Here is a 5,000-nt window from a genome sequence, read left to right as displayed (position 1 = left end):
GTCCTTCATGAAAGGGGCTGGAAGCTGTTTTCATTTTGACACGAGAGAGAGAGAGAGAGACTACCTTGCATTGTCAATTGCTAAATCTGTATATGGATAAGTAGCCTATGGTTGTCAACTTATTTCGTACGGCCATACCAGCCTGGCAACGCCCGATCTCGTCTGATCTTGGAAGCTAAGCAGGGTCGGGCCTGGTTAGTACTTGGATGGGAGACCGCCTGGGAATACCAGGTGCTGTATGCTCTTTTGCTCATTCACTTAGAAACTGACATCTTGCAATATGCACAAGTAGTCCTTCATGAAAGGGGCTGGAAGCTGTTTTCATTTTGACACGAGAGAGAGAGAGAGAGAGAGAGAGAGAGAGACCACCTTGCATTGTCAATTGCTAAATCTGTATATGGATAAGTAGCCTATGGTTGTCAACTTATTTCGTACGGCCATACCAGCCTGGCAACGCCCGATCACGTCTGATCTCGGAAGCTAAGCAGGGTCGGGCCTGGTTAGTACTTGGATGGGAGACCGCCTGGGAATACCAGGTGCTGTATGCTCTTTTGCTCATTCACTTAGAAACTGACATCTTGCAATATGCACAAGTAGTCCTTCATGAAAGGGGCTGGAAGCTGTTTTCATTTTGACACGAGAGAGAGAGAGAGAGACCACCTTGCATTGTCAATTGCTAAATCTGTATATGGATAAGTAGCCTATGGTTGTCAACTTATTTCGTACGGCCATACCAGCCTGGCAACGCCCGATCACGTCTGATCTCGGAAGCTAAGCAGGGTCGGGCCTGGTTAGTACTTGGATGGGAGACCGCCTGGGAATACCAGGTGCTGTATGCTCTTTTGCTCATTCACTTAGAAACTGACATCTTGCAATATGCACAAGTAGTCCTTCATGAAAGGGGCTGGAAGCTGTTTTCATTTTGACACGAGAGAGAGAGAGAGAGAGAGAGAGAGAGAGAGACTACCTTGCATTGTCAATTGCTAAATCTGTATATGGATAAGTAGCCTATGGTTGTCAACTTATTTCGTACGGCCATACCAGCTTGGCAACGCCCGATCTCGTCTGATCTCGGAAGCTAAGCAGGGTCGGGCCTGGTTAGTACTTGGATGGGAGACCGCCTGGGAATACCAGGTGCTGTATGCTCTTTTGCTCATTCACTTAGAAACTGAAATCTTGCAATATGCACAAGTAGTCCTTCATGAAAGGGGCTGGAAGCTGTTTTCATTTTGACACGAGAGAGAGAGAGAGAGACCACCTTGCATTGTCAATTGCTAAATCTGTATATGGATAAGTAGCCTATGGTTGTCAACTTATTTCGTACGGCCATACCAGCCTGGCAACGCCCGATCTCGTCTGATCTCGGAAGCTAAGCAGGGTCGGGCCTGGTTAGTACTTGGATGGGAGACCGCCTGGGAATACCAGGTGCTGTATGCTCTTTTGCTCATTCACTTAGAAACTGACATCTTGCAATATGCACAAGTAGTCCTTCATGAAAGGGGCTGGAAGCTGTTTTCATTTTGACACGAGAGAGAGAGAGAGAGAGAGAGAGAGAGAGACTACCTTGCATTGTCAATTGCTAAATCTGTATATGGATAAGTAGCCTATGGTTGTCAACTTATTTCGTACGGCCATACCAGCCTGGCAACACCCGATCTCGTCTGATCTCGGAAGCTAAGCAGGGTCGGGCCTGGTTAGTACTTGGATGGGAGACCGCCTGGGAATACCAGGTGCTGTATGCTCTTTTGCTCATTCACTTAGAAACTGACATCTTGCAATATGCACAAGTAGTCCTTCATGAAAGGGGCTGGAAGCTGTTTTCATTTTGACACGAGAGAGAGAGAGAGAGAGAGACTACCTTGCATTGTCAATTGCTAAATCTGTATATGGATAAGTAGCCTATGGTTGTCAACTTATTTCGTACGGCCATACCAGCCTGGCAACGCCCGATCTCGTCTGATCTCGGAAGCTAAGCAGGGTCGGGCCTGGTTAGTACTTGGATGGGAGACCGCCTGGGAATACCAGGTGCTGTATGCTCTTTTGCTCATTCACTTAGAAACTGAAATCTTGCAATATGCACAAGTAGTCCTTCATGAAAGGGGCTGGAAGCTGTTTTCATTTTGACACGAGAGAGAGAGAGAGAGACCACCTTGCATTGTCAATTGCTAAATCTGTATATGGATAAGTAGCCTATGGTTGTCAACTTATTTCGTACGGCCATACCAGCCTGGCAACGCCCGATCTCGTCTGATCTCGGAAGCTAAGCAGGGTCGGGCCTGGTTAGTACTTGGATGGGAGACCGCCTGGGAATACCAGGTGCTGTATGCTCTTTTGCTCATTCACTTAGAAACTGACATCTTGCAATATGCACAAGTAGTCCTTCATGAAAGGGGCTGGAAGCTGTTTTCATTTTGACACGAGAGAGAGAGAGAGAGAGAGAGACTACCTTGCATTGTCAATTGCTAAATCTGTATATGGATAAGTAGCCTATGGTTGTCAACTTATTTCGTACGGCCATACCAGCCTGGCAACGCCCGATCACGTCTGATCTCGGAAGCTAAGCAGGGTCGGGCCTGGTTAGTACTTGGATGGGAGACCGCCTGGGAATACCAGGTGCTGTATGCTCTTTTGCTCATTCACTTAGAAACTGAAAATCTTGCAATATGCACAAGTAGTCCTTCATGAAAGGGGCTGGAAGCTGTTTTCATTTTGACACGAGAGAGAGAGAGAGAGAGACCACCTTGCATTGTCAATTGCTAAATCTGTATATGGATAAGTAGCCTATGGTTGTCAACTTATTTCGTACGGCCATACCAGCCTGGCAACGCCCGATCTCGTCTGATCTCGGAAGCTAAGCAGGGTCGGGCCTGGTTAGTACTTGGATGGGAGACCGCCTGGGAATACCAGGTGCTGTATGCTCTTTTGCTCATTCACTTAGAAACTGACATCTTGCAATATGCACAAGTAGTCCTTCATGAAAGGGGCTGGAAGCTGTTTTCATTTTGACACGAGAGAGAGAGAGAGAGACTACCTTGCATTGTCAATTGCTAAATCTGTATATGGATAAGTAGCCTATGGTTGTCAACTTATTTCGTACGGCCATACCAGCCTGGCAACGCCCGATCTCGTCTGATCTTGGAAGCTAAGCAGGGTCGGGCCTGGTTAGTACTTGGATGGGAGACCGCCTGGGAATACCAGGTGCTGTATGCTCTTTTGCTCATTCACTTAGAAACTGACATCTTGCAATATGCACAAGTAGTCCTTCATGAAAGGGGCTGGAAGCTGTTTTCATTTTGACACGAGAGAGAGAGAGAGAGAGAGAGAGAGAGAGAGAGAGAGAGAGAGAGACCACCTTGCATTGTCAATTGCTAAATCTGTATATGGATAAGTAGCCTATGGTTGTCAACTTATTTCGTACGGCCATACCAGCCTGGCAACGCCCGATCACGTCTGATCTCGGAAGCTAAGCAGGGTCGGGCCTGGTTAGTACTTGGATGGGAGACCGCCTGGGAATACCAGGTGCTGTATGCTCTTTTGCTCATTCACTTAGAAACTGACATCTTGCAATATGCACAAGTAGTCCTTCATGAAAGGGGCTGGAAGCTGTTTTCATTTTGACACGAGAGAGAGAGAGAGAGACCACCTTGCATTGTCAATTGCTAAATCTGTATATGGATAAGTAGCCTATGGTTGTCAACTTATTTCGTACGGCCATACCAGCCTGGCAACGCCCGATCACGTCTGATCTCGGAAGCTAAGCAGGGTCGGGCCTCGTTAGTACTTGGATGGGAGACCGCCTGGGAATACCAGGTGCTGTATGCTCTTTTGCTCATTCACTTAGAAACTGACATCTTGCAATATGCACAAGTAGTCCTTCATGAAAGGGGCTGGAAGCTGTTTTCATTTTGACACGAGAGAGAGAGAGAGAGAGAGAGAGAGAGAGAGACTACCTTGCATTGTCAATTGCTAAATCTGTATATGGATAAGTAGCCTATGGTTGTCAACTTATTTCGTACGGCCATACCAGCCTGGCAACGCCCGATCTCGTCTGATCTCGGAAGCTAAGCAGGGTCGGGCCTGGTTAGTACTTGGATGGGAGACCGCCTGGGAATACCAGGTGCTGTATGCTCTTTTGCTCATTCACTTAGAAACTGAAATCTTGCAATATGCACAAGTAGTCCTTCATGAAAGGGGCTGGAAGCTGTTTTCATTTTGACACGAGAGAGAGAGAGAGAGACCACCTTGCATTGTCAATTGCTAAATCTGTATATGGATAAGTAGCCTATGGTTGTCAACTTATTTCGTACGGCCATACCAGCCTGGCAACGCCCGATCTCGTCTGATCTCGGAAGCTAAGCAGGGTCGGGCCTGGTTAGTACTTGGATGGGAGACCGCCTGGGAATACCAGGTGCTGTATGCTCTTTTGCTCATTCACTTAGAAACTGACATCTTGCAATATGCACAAGTAGTCCTTCATGAAAGGGGCTGGAAGCTGTTTTCATTTTGACACGAGAGAGAGAGAGAGAGAGAGAGAGAGAGACTACCTTGCATTGTCAATTGCTAAATCTGTATATGGATAAGTAGCCTATGGTTGTCAACTTATTTCGTACGGCCATACCAGCCTGGCAACACCCGATCTCGTCTGATCTCGGAAGCTAAGCAGGGTCGGGCCTGGTTAGTACTTGGATGGGAGACCGCCTGGGAATACCAGGTGCTGTATGCTCTTTTGCTCATTCACTTAGAAACTGACATCTTGCAATATGCACAAGTAGTCCTTCATGAAAGGGGCTGGAAGCTGTTTTCATTTTGACACGAGAGAGAGAGAGAGAGAGAGACTACCTTGCATTGTCAATTGCTAAATCTGTATATGGATAAGTAGCCTATGGTTGTCAACTTATTTCGTACGGCCATACCAGCCTGGCAACGCCCGATCTCGTCTGATCTCGGAAGCTAAGCAGGGTCGGGCCTGGTTAGTACTTGGATGGGAGACCGCCTGGGAA

At 47.2% G+C, this 5,000-nt stretch overlaps 16 non-coding genes and 1 pseudogene across 16 annotated transcripts in view; all 17 read left to right on the top strand.

Annotated features, from left to right (window-relative positions):
- Nucleotides 1-124: 124 nt before the first annotated feature.
- Nucleotides 125-243, top strand: LOC146226049 (5S ribosomal RNA). The gene has a single exon (XR_014749843.1). It is a non-coding gene; the product is annotated as a 5S ribosomal RNA (ribosomal RNA).
- A 186-nt stretch (nucleotides 244-429) lies between these two features.
- LOC146226048 (5S ribosomal RNA) lies at nucleotides 430-548 on the top strand. The gene has a single exon (XR_014749094.1). It is a non-coding gene; the product is annotated as a 5S ribosomal RNA (ribosomal RNA).
- A 172-nt stretch (nucleotides 549-720) lies between these two features.
- On the top strand, nucleotides 721-839 carry LOC146226047 (5S ribosomal RNA). The gene has a single exon (XR_014749093.1). It is a non-coding gene; the product is annotated as a 5S ribosomal RNA (ribosomal RNA).
- Nucleotides 840-1,027: 188 nt separating this feature from the next.
- Nucleotides 1,028-1,146, top strand: LOC146226046 (5S ribosomal RNA). Its single transcript, XR_014749371.1, has one exon. It is a non-coding gene; the product is annotated as a 5S ribosomal RNA (ribosomal RNA).
- A 172-nt stretch (nucleotides 1,147-1,318) lies between these two features.
- LOC146226045 (5S ribosomal RNA) lies at nucleotides 1,319-1,437 on the top strand. Its single transcript, XR_014748255.1, has one exon. It is a non-coding gene; the product is annotated as a 5S ribosomal RNA (ribosomal RNA).
- A 186-nt stretch (nucleotides 1,438-1,623) lies between these two features.
- LOC146226044 (5S ribosomal RNA) lies at nucleotides 1,624-1,742 on the top strand. The gene has a single exon (XR_014746859.1). It is a non-coding gene; the product is annotated as a 5S ribosomal RNA (ribosomal RNA).
- A 176-nt stretch (nucleotides 1,743-1,918) lies between these two features.
- LOC146226043 (5S ribosomal RNA) lies at nucleotides 1,919-2,037 on the top strand. The gene has a single exon (XR_014748254.1). It is a non-coding gene; the product is annotated as a 5S ribosomal RNA (ribosomal RNA).
- A 172-nt stretch (nucleotides 2,038-2,209) lies between these two features.
- Nucleotides 2,210-2,328, top strand: LOC146226042 (5S ribosomal RNA). Its single transcript, XR_014748253.1, has one exon. It is a non-coding gene; the product is annotated as a 5S ribosomal RNA (ribosomal RNA).
- Nucleotides 2,329-2,506: 178 nt separating this feature from the next.
- LOC146226041 (5S ribosomal RNA) lies at nucleotides 2,507-2,625 on the top strand. The gene has a single exon (XR_014749092.1). It is a non-coding gene; the product is annotated as a 5S ribosomal RNA (ribosomal RNA).
- A 175-nt stretch (nucleotides 2,626-2,800) lies between these two features.
- On the top strand, nucleotides 2,801-2,919 carry LOC146226040 (5S ribosomal RNA). Its single transcript, XR_014748252.1, has one exon. It is a non-coding gene; the product is annotated as a 5S ribosomal RNA (ribosomal RNA).
- A 172-nt stretch (nucleotides 2,920-3,091) lies between these two features.
- LOC146226039 (5S ribosomal RNA) lies at nucleotides 3,092-3,210 on the top strand. Its single transcript, XR_014749842.1, has one exon. It is a non-coding gene; the product is annotated as a 5S ribosomal RNA (ribosomal RNA).
- Nucleotides 3,211-3,412: 202 nt separating this feature from the next.
- Nucleotides 3,413-3,531, top strand: LOC146226038 (5S ribosomal RNA). The gene has a single exon (XR_014749091.1). It is a non-coding gene; the product is annotated as a 5S ribosomal RNA (ribosomal RNA).
- A 172-nt stretch (nucleotides 3,532-3,703) lies between these two features.
- LOC146226037 (5S ribosomal RNA) lies at nucleotides 3,704-3,822 on the top strand (annotated as a pseudogene).
- A 188-nt stretch (nucleotides 3,823-4,010) lies between these two features.
- Nucleotides 4,011-4,129, top strand: LOC146226036 (5S ribosomal RNA). The gene has a single exon (XR_014748251.1). It is a non-coding gene; the product is annotated as a 5S ribosomal RNA (ribosomal RNA).
- A 172-nt stretch (nucleotides 4,130-4,301) lies between these two features.
- On the top strand, nucleotides 4,302-4,420 carry LOC146226035 (5S ribosomal RNA). The gene has a single exon (XR_014748249.1). It is a non-coding gene; the product is annotated as a 5S ribosomal RNA (ribosomal RNA).
- A 184-nt stretch (nucleotides 4,421-4,604) lies between these two features.
- On the top strand, nucleotides 4,605-4,723 carry LOC146226034 (5S ribosomal RNA). Its single transcript, XR_014746847.1, has one exon. It is a non-coding gene; the product is annotated as a 5S ribosomal RNA (ribosomal RNA).
- Nucleotides 4,724-4,899: 176 nt separating this feature from the next.
- The window catches only part of LOC146226033 (5S ribosomal RNA), a 119-nt gene continuing 18 nt past the window's right edge, over nucleotides 4,900-5,000 (top strand). The window contains exon 1 of the ribosomal RNA XR_014748248.1: nucleotides 4,900-5,000. This exon is cut by the window's right edge and continues 18 nt beyond it. This is a non-coding gene — a ribosomal RNA (5S ribosomal RNA).

This window comes from Hypomesus nipponensis, chromosome 25, assembly GCF_054491055.1.
Source record: "Hypomesus nipponensis isolate SF chromosome 25, ASM5449105v1, whole genome shotgun sequence".
NCBI lineage: Eukaryota > Metazoa > Chordata > Actinopteri > Osmeriformes > Osmeridae > Hypomesus > Hypomesus nipponensis.
Note: the sequence above shows the minus strand (reverse complement) of the source record. Positions and strands in the feature narration are given on the sequence as shown.